Here is a 12,596-nt window from a genome sequence, read left to right on the forward strand (position 1 = left end):
TAGCTGCTCAACAGTCCTGGACCTTTGTTGCCAGATTTTTCCATTTTATGATGCACCAATCATGCTAAGATCACATGCATCCAGTTTTGACCTTTGGCCTTCTCCCTTGCACACAGACTCTGCCTCTCTGAAATGCTCCTTTTATATCCAGTCATGCTACTGACCTGTTACCAATCCACATAATTAGTTGTCAAAAGCTCCTCCATTTGAGCTGCTGGTGGTGCTGAGAAAGAAGCCCAGAGAATCCCTGACCTTACTAGGATTCATTCTGTGTTGATGTTAAATTACAAATGTTATATTTCCATCCCAGTTCATCTGATAATTAAACTCAAAAGCACCTGTCAACGCAGTCAACTATATGCATGCACATCTGGTCATAGCCACGGTGGGAGAGTCAGCTCGAGGTAATTTTTGAGTCCAAAAATGTGTCATGTCCCCCGGAGCCATTGTAAACAACAGTCATAGAAACATCTCCAGGGGCCATTAATAACTGACGGACATGTAGATTTGTACATCTTTGTAGTTATTTGTCCTTTTATGCATTTTTAGTTCCGCCAAGACATATTTCCATTGTGCAAATTGATGTAGTCGTTTTGTGCTTTTTACCTGTGTTTTGTCCATTTGCATGCGTTTTCTTAATTTCTCAGGGCCACCGTACTGAAGAAATCGAATTATCTGTACGGCTCTGGTGTTAAATTGGACTTTCTTCCACCAACCGATTCTTGTTATATTCACCACTTTGCTGCTCTTCAGTTTCTCTTTTAACAGCGATACAATTTCCATTCATCATTTAAATTCGGTGGCTTTGTCTTTGCCATTTTGAATTAAACTGTTCTTAATGAAATAAGACTTTCTTCACATATTTCACAGTAAAATGCTTTCAAAGAGGTGAAGGGATTAGTTCCCCAGAATTCACGGGAAGCTTTTAATGTGAAGCAGATTAAGCAGCAGCAGCACATTATCACAACAAACTGAAGGAGATCAAAAAAACAAGAAGGTTTTTTTACCAAGAGACGATTGAACAAACAGCACTTGTCAAACAAAGACAAGTGAAAAGAAAAGCCCAGTCTCTAATAGCCTGTGAAATAAAGGCCTCACTCATTGCAATTAGGGGAGATAAATGCCTTGGTCACTATGAGAACATACTGAGTGAGTAGTGAAAGCAAGTGTATGATGTCGCCGAATGATTTCAATCAGCATCACTTGGCTCCTGTAAAAGCCGAGCAGGCGGGCAGGACAGGATCATGGCTGTTATACTGCTCACATTGTCTTATGATGGAAAGCAGTAACGTGACATGTGTGTATGGAAAATGTCAACAGTACTAAAGAGGGTTGGGATTGGGCCTTCAATTAATGCATCTTTCAGATCATTTTAGATAATGTATCATGATCTGGTATTGTTGCTAATGTTGCGGAGCGGAATTTGCTGTTGCACTGTTGTAAACAACAGTCACACTTGACCCCATGAGCAGTGGTACACGTACATTCTCTTACAACTAATCCTTGCTTCATCCCCTTCTTTAACCTTTGCCATGTAGAGTCATAATAATCTTACATAATGAACACGCAGCGACAATACAGATAAGTGTGTTTTGAGAATAACAAACCAGCGTCTTGTTACTGTATGTGGTGCCCTAAAGTACTGCAGGTATCTCGAGGGGTCTCCCAGACAGGAATTATATAGCGAATTAAGAGATGAGTAAGGCACAGTGTAGGGAAGGCAGACACCATCTGCATTATACCAAGTTAGTGTACCAACAACCTAGTAAATGCACTGCTTTTATGCAAAGCACTTTACAAATTTGCTTCATTCATCCTCACTCTCTCCCACACACACACACACACACACGACAGCAGCTGCCATGGTAGGTGCCCACCTGACCCACCGGGGGAAACTTGGGCTTCAGCGTCTTTTGCAAGGTTAGTTTGACATGTGATCCGTGGACGACTGCCTTCCCTACTGAGCTACAGCCCTCAAGTGGACCTTAGAGCAGTTATTTTAATGCACAAATGTTGGGGATTTAGCAGATTTATGCAGGAAAGCAAATAAGACTTTGGCCTCAAAATGTAATAATATTAGCTTTGTGCAGCACAGAAACTGGAAATAAAGGGAAAATGCTACGCTAACGGTGTAAGGAAACAAAATCACGCTTATGCTACGTATAGAATTGTTTTTATACATACAAAAGAGCCAGTTCACCGTTTATGTGGAGTAACATTCCCCAGACGTTTTCTCTTCCAAATACAAATCTATGCCAAATTAACATAAAAGCTACAATTCATTCTGTGTAGCACACGGCTTCACATGTTCACGTTGAGCACCCCCTCCAGGTATCTGCGTTGATTTGAAGATGTGTAGTCAGGTAGACGTGCAGACATTTGTCTGAAACATCCTTTTCTTCTGAGCAGAAAACCATAAAATTAACCAATGAGTCAGTCAATCGATTTGAGAAAAAGGAGAACAAAAGCTGCAATGATGTTTTCTACTCCAAACATTATTCAAAGTTTGAGCAATCAGGACACGAACAGTAAAAGGGCAGATAATTGCACAAACAAGATTCTCTTATTATTTTCTCCTCTGCTCTTTTTTTTTTTCCCGTAATGAAAAAAAAAAAACTCAATTTTTCTCTCGCGTCCTTTTTCCCCCTCATCTCTCCTCTTAACACCATGCCTCTTCTCCTTTCTCCTCGTTATCTCTCCGTTCGTCCGTGACATCTCTAGCTGCGTTCTGTCGCTCTGTTTGTCGCCCTTGGATGATGGATGGGGTGATGGACGCTCGGTTGCCACAGTAATTTGATGGATGGTTTAGCAACTGATACGAGCGCCAAGAGAGTATACCAACACGCACACTCAACACAACACACTCCTCGAGGCGTATGTGGGTCCTTGACTTTGAGATCAACAGGCCCCAAACATTTACTACTCCCTCCATAACAAACACTACTGACCCGTGACAGCAGCCCAACACATCTGTCCAATCATATCATCACTTTGCTGACGACACGGCTATGATAAAGCGAGACGACCTGAGAGCTGGAGCAAGGATAACGCTCTCTGTCAATGTCAACAAGACAAAAGAAATGATTGTTGACTTTTAAAGGACCAGAGCCTGAAGAGGAAGAAGTTTGTGGTGAGTAAAAACAGCTCCCTGTATCCCTGGAGCTCACTTGCATGCTGCACTTACATATCCTGATTGATTTTTTATGACATTTAGCAGTGTTTCCCACATACACAATACAAAACTTGTATACTTTGTTTTTTTTATTGTCCAAGACAGCAACACTTGCAATCAATTAACTAGGGACTGGTTCCCCTCGCTCTACCGCACCGTAGACTCCTTATTTGCAGTTCAGATCACCTGCCTGACAGATTAAGTTCATGGTTTAAATTGACGACAGGACAAATTAAATTAACTAAGTTAGTGTGTTTTTTCTGAATGTACATCGGTGGAGAAACACCCTCTGCCACGTTTCATTGGGCACAGGTCTCCAGTCTGTCTCAGGGCCACCACAGAGAGACATACACAGACAGACAACTATTCACACCTACGGTGTCACCAATGAAGGTAACACGCATGTCTTTGAGTGGGAGGAAAGTACCTGGAGGAAGCCCACGCAAGTACCGGGAGAACATGCAACCTCCACACACGTTTCCCCAGTGGCAACATAAACGTAATGTGCAAACTGTAATGTTTATATCATTGATTAACCAACTAAACAATTTGTCTCCACTATGTTCTGGCACTAGTCTACTTCATCATTTCTAGTAGTCGACAAACTGTGAAAGTCCACGTAGTTAGTGTGTGTTTAAGTGTTCAACAGAAGCCATAGAGGACACACGGTAGTTCTGATCCGTCTATGATGACAGTCATGCGTTTGCACCTGTGGACACCATCCTGTACGTGTTTTCTCATCTCACGTTGTTTAATGTGAGTAATATTTAGTGGCCTGAGGAGGTGAAGCTATCCAATATTTGAGGAGAGAAAAAAGCTAAGCTTGGAGAAGAAATCAATTCTGTTAGGCAGATTTTTTTTTTTTCAATCAACCTGCTCTTGTTTCTAACCTGTGAGGAGAATAATTCAAAGGGGTAAGTTTAACGTCAGAAGGTTGCAGGCAGCAACAACGAGGTAGCTTAGAACATATATTTGAAAATATGTGATAGGAAAACTACACATGGATGCAGCCTTTAGGTTTACTGTGTTTTTTTAAGGCTTGTTACCTGATTTAAGCTACTTTTTACTGTAAGTAAGCAACAAATGTGCAACATAAGACAAAGTCATTTGTCCTGTATGATAAATGTCTGTGGTAATAAAGTTTATTAAACTCCACCTTGTTGACCTACTTTATAACCTGGTTTTCAACTTTTTTTCTATGCAGGTGGTTTATGTTAAATATTCACTACTCTAGCAGGCAGATTTTAAAAACCTGATCAAACCAAATTGGTTTTGTTTGTATAGCATCAACCTAAAGCCCTCATGAGATTTTGATAAACACTGCCTTTCCTCACCTCGTGGGACGTCCTCTTATTTAAATTCATGCTTTTATATCCTTGTTAAAATCCAATGTTAAAGTGACCTTTACTATTTAAAACACTAACTAACTGACCTATAGTATATTATCATTTTAGGACATTAAATGTGAATTAGTATCATTATCAAATGTTAATGTGACATTTTTGTAACAGTGCCACAAAACCTCAAAATGTCCTCTTCGCTCATGTTATGCAAAAGGGAAAAGTATCAATATTTCACTGTTAGAAAAGGAGGAATTGTAATAATGTGTTGGGATCTTCTAGACCAAAGACGTTTCACTCTTGGATTTTCTGGCACTCAGTATAAAAAGTGAGAAAATTAATGCAAGGACATGTGGGAGAAAGACACGGGTAAGAAAAGTTGGACTGAAAGTGGCTGTAATAAGTTACAGTAAGTAGTCACATAACTTTCCCCAATTCAACAGTCACGTTACAGTTACTATAGTAACAGTCATCAGATAAATAATGATGGCAGTGCAGTGGCTGAGAGAGGCTCTGCTGACTGAGCAGCAGCACAGAGAATCACTGGTTTGGATGAAGAGGATACGTACAGCTTTATGTAAATCCAACACTGAAGTCACTGAATATTTGAACTCTTATCCTAACAATGAAGATTTTATTCATGGAAACCAACACTGCGACGCCTAATGTGCCTGTGGAGAGAGCGGGTCACCTGACAAATTATTTGAGAGACTCCTCCTGAGGTATAACCATCGCCCAAGCACATCAAATAAACTGCAGTACTGGCAGGTTGAACGTCGTTAATGTGTTGGTCATTATCTAATGCTGTTTGACAGGCTGGATTTTTGGGCCAAGTCCAACTTGTTTTACACAGTTTTGTGTAGTTTGTCATTTTATTAAAAGGCAATGACAGCAGACCTCAGGGCACAATATAGAGGAATACAGTGTACACGGCTTACTTCCTACAGGGAGTAATTAGGTACAGTAATGCAGTACTTTTTAGAAGTGACAAGTAATGAGAACATTTTCCATTTCTGAGACACTAACACTGAAAACCAGGGACGTTGCAGTTATGTGGCATGATCCATAAACGTCCCAACGTTTGTCCAGTTACCCAGCAAATGCAGCAGAGTCAGACTTCATCACGTTAGTGTCTTTACAGTAACTCACTGTCAAACGTCAACTATTATTCAAACTCTAATTTTTACTCTCCTCCTCAGAGCCTGTGAAGAAGAGCAGCTGCAGCACCAGGAGGGTGAGACAAAACAAAGGACGGGATTTTGATCATCTTTATTTTAGCTGGTACCAATCCTCTGGATCTGCCCGGAATGTCTAATTATTACTGATTTGGGAGCAAAAATAATGGATGAGGCATTGCCACATTTCTTTGAGATGAGTCAGTGATTTGGATGAATTTCCTTTGCACAGCTTAATTGGCAACTTAACAAACTGCAGTTTAACGTGTCCCCCTACTAAAATTTACAACCCATAGCTAGTCAGAGATAAATATAGGTGGACTATTATAGCATGTTTACGTACATGCTACTAAAAATGATTTACTGCTGCAGAATGTCACCATTACACAAGTGTATGTCACTATATGGCCACAGGTTATTATTATTATTATTATTACTAAAACTACAGAGCATTGATAAAAGCTTTATTATAACCATTAGTATAAGATGTGAAATCACAAACTGTATATATTTTAGATTACTACTAACCTTTTGAATATTTTTCTTAACCATTTTTGTCAGCCTATTAGATGCCAGACCATTTAAAACAACCCTCTGGAATTGCTCAGTGTGTAGGATCCTCACTGTCTCAAGCTTTTTGTTTGTCTCGGCAGATGTGTTGCAGTCATAAACCCGCTCACATTCACATTCACAGCGGTGATTAGCTGGTACATAAACACCAGCAGTCTTTGCTTTACGATGCTCACAGTCAGTAAAATGGCACACGATGAAGGAATAACAAGCTAAATGGCTGAAAGATGGAGGTTGAATTGAACCAGGAGCTTCTCAGCGGGTCATCGCACACGGTTTGTTTGTTTGTATTCTGTCAGACTTTAATCCTCCCTGAAGGGAAAATGTCTCATTACAGGAACAGAGATTCTGACAGAGACACATTATAAAGACAATGCAACACAAAGACAAAGAGCTGTTTATGAAGGAGCCGAAAGAAAGAGGAAGCAAACAAAAGTTGACAATGAAGCCAGAAGTGTCCCTGACTAACTGAAACTGTTTTTTTTTCCCCAGCTCGGATGATCTAAAAGATGGAAATAACTCTTTCATCCCAAAAACCTTCTGTTATGTTTACAATGAGTGTTTTGTTCCATATTGAATTTGCATTTTGTTTATAATCATGAAAAGCTGTTTAAAGTGCTAATGGCCACCTAAATCATTTTTAAGCACCAACTCAGCAGTAACTCTAGCATCATTTTCGGATTCATTGCTTGGTCCTGTCTTAGTGAAGGTTTGTATTATTTGTTGAATGGAATCTGAGCGGCTGTGTTGAAGGTTATCACCCCATTAAATGAGTGGTATCAGCGATTATCTCAGCCATAACTATACGTCAGCAGGGCACGATGCACCTACCAGCAGAGGAAACAAAGACATAAATCATTGCTGTGACATAATTAGGCAGCGGCCTGCAGTAAGAATGAAAAACTACGGGAAACAGCGTATCAGTTGGAAACAGTTAAGGTGGTGTTTTAAACCAACCACTCTCTTTCCCTAAATCCCACTAAGTTGTGTCTGTGTCTAAACTAGGAAGGTTCTAGATTTATTACTGTAACCATAGTGAAGCTCTAATACATGTACTGGCCGCATTCACCAACCATTCATCCCAGTACAGAGGCTCAACCATGAATTCTACTTTCACAAGGTTCTAATTTCTCATTCATTTTAAATAGGATGGCCGAAACATTAGACCCGCCTCTTCTTATAATAGACTCCAATTCGACTTCACTGTCCACTTTGACCTCAATAATAAACACATAGTAGAATTATCGCCTTTCTGACAGTTTCAACCTAAAAACTGAAATTAGAAACTTGTAGAAGTAGAATTTGTGGCAGAGATGCTGGCTATCATCACCCTTAAACGACAGAAGAAGAAAAAAAAAGAATTACGCCACAGAGCACCTGGGGAAAGGTGGAGACGAGGGACTAAATTTTAAATTTAAACAGAGGACGGAATAAAGACTCGAGAAAAACAGAAGGCGCAAGAAAAGACATGAGGAGGGAAGTGCAAAGCAGAGCACAGCAACAGTGCATCAAATTGCAGGATGCCATAAGAAAAACTGACAAAGGTGAAAAAAAAAAAACAAATTGTAATGTGAAGCCATAACTAACTGGCTCAAATTTGACAAAAACGTAAACGGTGACAGACTTTCAGCTATGAAACATATTTGTGCAGGTTAGCTAACACAGAAACTAAATTCCTGCTGAGACTGCTTCGCTTTTCTTTCTTTGCTGAGAAGGATGGAGGGATGAATGTTTGTGTCACATAAGACAGTTTCAGCCGGTATAAAGAGGACAGAGGGACGTTTTATTTCCTCTGTCACATAAAGCTGCTTCTTTTAGAGGTTTGGAAGAGGAGGATGGAGGAATGGGAGGATTAATGTTTCTGTCAGAGGAAGCTGCTGTGCAAACAGACAGCAGCGTCTCTGCTGCCTTCAGGCTGAAACAAGGATTTTAATATGAGTGTGATGCTGTAACAGAGACACACAGCGCATATCCTGCAACTATTTGTAAATGTGGAAATATGCATGTGTTGCTTCCTAGGTCTCTCTCATGCAAGGCGTTTTTGTCTGTAAATAGAATCCCATCTTGCTTTTAAAATGTGTTTAATCTCAAATCTGTCACTGCATTGTGTTGCTGCCAAGTTTAGCCACCAGCCAGATAAACTACTCACAGATGATCAGGTTTGTAACAACATGCATCTAAAGTCATTCAACGTGTATCAAAACTGAGCTCTTCATCGTAACGTTTGCCAGGATCAGTGTCTTACTCAAAGATTTCCTGCAGTGAAACAAAAACACGGCCAGAGAAAGTGCAGCACTATTCCAGTGAAAATTAATTTTGCACCATGTAGAATAAGAGCATATGGAAGCAGAATAATGTCTTAGAGAGTAATATCTTAGAGGACTGTAGCGCTTGATATGGATAAATTAGCAAATAATTCACTAATCTCTTTTATCTTGGAAACATCAGCTTTAAGTAGTCTGGTTTGAGGGAAATGAGAGCACACACACACACACACACACACACCATAGAAAATCCATCGTCTCCTCTGCTTTATCCTGTGCTGATCACAGGAGTCGCACTGGCTGAAAGGCAGCACACACACTGGACAAAATGTCATTAAAGTCAGTGGCCACTTGCAAAGTAATGTAACCTACCTGGCTGGAGACAACATGGAATGTAGACTCTACACAGGAATATGAAGGGAAAATAACTTCAGGTAACATTCTACTTACTGTATATAACCCTCGTTGTTGCTGATGTCAGTTGCCTAAAATATTCTAGTTCCTAACAGTCATGAGTATGAGTATGAGTGTTAGCAACTAGATCTTATGACTTCAGAACAGTAAAGGCACATACTGCTTCACCTCTATCTTCATCAGTTAACACAGCTCTAAACCACATTTTTCCACCTACGTGTGAAGGTACCATTTTAAAGTCCACGTCCACAGCAGCTGCCCAGCAGTAGAAGGCAAGTTAATGTTTGGGGTTGTCATTCATGGTTTATGTGATGCTAATCATTTTGAAACCCACATTCGGATGATACACTCAGTAGCTTCAGTTGGAAGCAACTTATTCCACAAGTTGTAGACTCTGTCCACATGCTACAAGAAGGAAATAACGTGTTTACCAAAAGGCTGTAATTCATCATCGAACCAAAGGGCATCGCATTTCAGCGCCTGCTGCTCTAAATACAAATTGCACCTGTAGAGTCGTTACCACCAAACACAAAGCCACAGTTACAATGTGTGATCTGTTTCACTCTATCTAGCTGTGGGATGAATGTAAAATCAGGAAGCTTTTGTTTTTAGTTAAAATAAAGATGAATTTATTCATTAGAGACCAGAACCTGACTGATTCCACCCTCACACTCACGCAGTGTTAGAGGCTGGTGATGGTTATAAATGATAAATTTGTCATTAAAACAGCATTTCAGCAAAATTATCTTTCAGTAACAAGAAGGCACACAGAGAGTGTGTGTGTGTGTGTGTGTGTGTGTGTGCAGAGTAATATTTGGGTGGAATCACTGAGGCTTGTGAGTTTTAGGTTTAGAGTGCTGTCCTTGAGTTTCTGGCAGACGAGATGGATGAGCTGTAATTAAACTGATAGAGAGATGTTTGGAGGAGGGGAAGAAGACAAGGAGGTGGAGGAGGAGGAGGAGAAACAAGGTCGTGCATGTGTTTGTCCTTGTATAAGAACATGAACGCGTGCGTGTGCATATTTCTGTTTTAAATGTTATGGTTGTTAAAGGATAATGGGACATCAGCCGAATCCTGCAGCAGACAGTTATGACTTTCAAATCAGAATCATGACAGAGATGATAGACATGATAAACACTCAAGTTTAAAATGTAAAAGGACAGAAGAGCCTTAGCTCTTTACCAGCCTGCTGCTCAGTGTCACCCAGAGGATTAGGTATTCGGCCCAAGTCCACTGGTCACAAACTTAGTTCACACACAAGTTCAAGTTCAACTGTTATTTTGTCACAAAACAACAAAGTAAACACGAGACTAAATGTGAACAAAGACAACAAAAACTATGATGACATGTTTCAAGTTTTTTGTAAAATGACTATAATGTGAAAGAGGCATAAATGGACATGAGGAAACTGTCTTAATGCAAATTGTCTTTCAATCACCTGCAGCACATACAGAATGAGGCTGTATTATAGTTTATGAACTTGAGCTCGAACCATCTCCAGTTCAAAAGTTGATTTAGCTGCTCAAGCGTCGCACAGTTACAGAAACCTGCGTTTCTCTCATGTTAGCTTGGGCTTCACGTAGCCCGCTCCCCTCGGTGGAAAGGGAAAGCCAGGATTAAGGTAAAGAGATACACCTTTCAGCAGGGAGGGCTCAGTACAACACAGAGGGTTCTGGCTAGAAGACGCTACATCATATAAAGCAAAAGTTGGATCTTCTTCTGCAACTGTTTGGTTTTAAGATGTGCCATTGGCTAATCATTTGCAGGCAGTGATATCTTTCTCGACTTCCATGAGTAAACTACAAAAGGGGAACTGCTAATAGATTATCAGGGCAAACCTTTAATGCTGTTAGTTTGCCAGTTAAGCAGCTCACGTTGTAGTTGTAGCCCACAGTTTATTTTGTGTTAGTCTCTGAAGCACTTTGGAAAAACATCATCTCATTAACCCAGAATAGTTTTTAATGTGGTGCCATGGACAGTCGGACACACATCCAAGTGGGATAACTGAACTCAGCCAAGAGAAAAGTAATGTCATCCTGTGTATGGAAGTTATTCATCTCTATGAGTCCTCATCATAACTACCTTGTTATTCTGAGATAAAGCTTAACTCGAGATTTACACATCTAGATTGTAATGCTGCTCACATTTAGTCCTGATATTCAGCTTAGTTCTAGCTTTATCTAAAGAATTATAGCCATCCAGAGAAAACAAGCATTGTTTTCTTGTGATAACAAATTTGAAGGTGTCATTTTATGAACTTGACAAACTGTTATCAGGATCTCTGTGACCTTATCGCTTCATTATTGGCATTAACGACAACAGATGGTACTTTTATTAAGGTCTTTAAGGAGCCTTTAAGGGATTTACTTTCATTCTTCCATAAAATTGAGGAACACATGGTTGTGGTTTACCTGCTGGATTTGACTTCACTGCTCTGCATCTTTTTGCATCAAGGTGTTTAATCAGATGTACTATGTGTAAAGTATGAATGTTTTAATGAGGCACAAATGAGACAATGCTAACAAACTTTATATTAGTAGAAAAACAGCCATCTTGAATTGTGAGGTTGAGGTTGGTGAGGTTTGCCCAACTTTCTGAGTTTTACTTCTGTCTAAAGGGGGCCTTACAGGGGAAATTCTCCAGACCATGAATCAGAAAATTCTGAATTCTGAGTTCAAATGGACTGCACTGTACATCTGTACTGAACTTCAGATGCCCGTCTCTGCTAGACTTGAGAAAATGGAAACTTTAATTCTATCGCCTCCTTCTAACACCCCCATCTGCATCAGATTTTGCTTCATGGGTGGCTTTATAGTGTAGCTAATGTCTCATGCTATAATTGTGTTTAGCAGCTACCTTTACCAAGGTAAAGCTGCAGCATAACAGACTATGCATTATTCATTAGATTGCATTCTGATTGGCTGAGGGCAAACGTTGGAGCCACACATATAATTTGTTCATGGAAAATTCAAATTTTATGTAAATTGCTTCAGAAACAGCTGCTGGAGGACAGAAGGCAACATGAACTGTTTGGAAAGATGGATTCTGAGGAATCTAAACAACTTTTGGAAAATAAATTCAGCTGATTTGTTTACAATACACCTCGTACACATACCCAAATGAGTCAAAAGGCGCCATAACCGCACTACTTTAAGGCCAAATTCAATAAAGCAATATTGAAATAAGAAGACATTAAAAGTAAAGATCAGGAGGTCTGGAATATTTTCAGTGAAGTATCTGACATTAAATACCAACTTAACGCCGTCACCAACTAATTGAAGTCATTACCAAAGAAAATATTCAGCTCGAAAGAAAATCCCACAGTCTTTACTGAATCTGGATCGGTACCTCGCTGGACGCTTCCAGCCTCCAACCCAATGAGATCTTGTTATTATCTCAGACCTGACAAAACTGCAGCGTCACAAAGGGCCTAACCATGAACAGTACAAAGAATTAGATGTGTATATTTGGTGCATTTTCCCCTCACTTCTTGTCTCTGATTATCTTAGTCTAAAGCAGTTATTCCCTAATCACAGCTTCATTATGTCAATTATTGTGTAAAGATAATGACTGCTGCGTATATTAAGCGTTTTAACCTCAGAGAGACAGATTTAACGATATGAAGTGATCAGAGCTTAAATGTGCCATTATCTCGACATGC

The 12,596-nt window shown here is 39.9% G+C and overlaps 1 protein-coding gene across 1 annotated transcript in view; it reads right to left on the reverse strand.

Moving 5' to 3' along the window:
- LOC137106818 (thyrotropin-releasing hormone-degrading ectoenzyme-like) overlaps positions 1-12,596 on the reverse strand; it is a 142,692-nt gene that overhangs the window by 107,471 nt on the left and 22,625 nt on the right. The window lies entirely within an intron of this gene.

This window comes from Channa argus, chromosome 21 (assembly GCF_033026475.1).
Source record: "Channa argus isolate prfri chromosome 21, Channa argus male v1.0, whole genome shotgun sequence".
Taxonomy (NCBI): domain Eukaryota; kingdom Metazoa; phylum Chordata; class Actinopteri; order Anabantiformes; family Channidae; genus Channa; species Channa argus.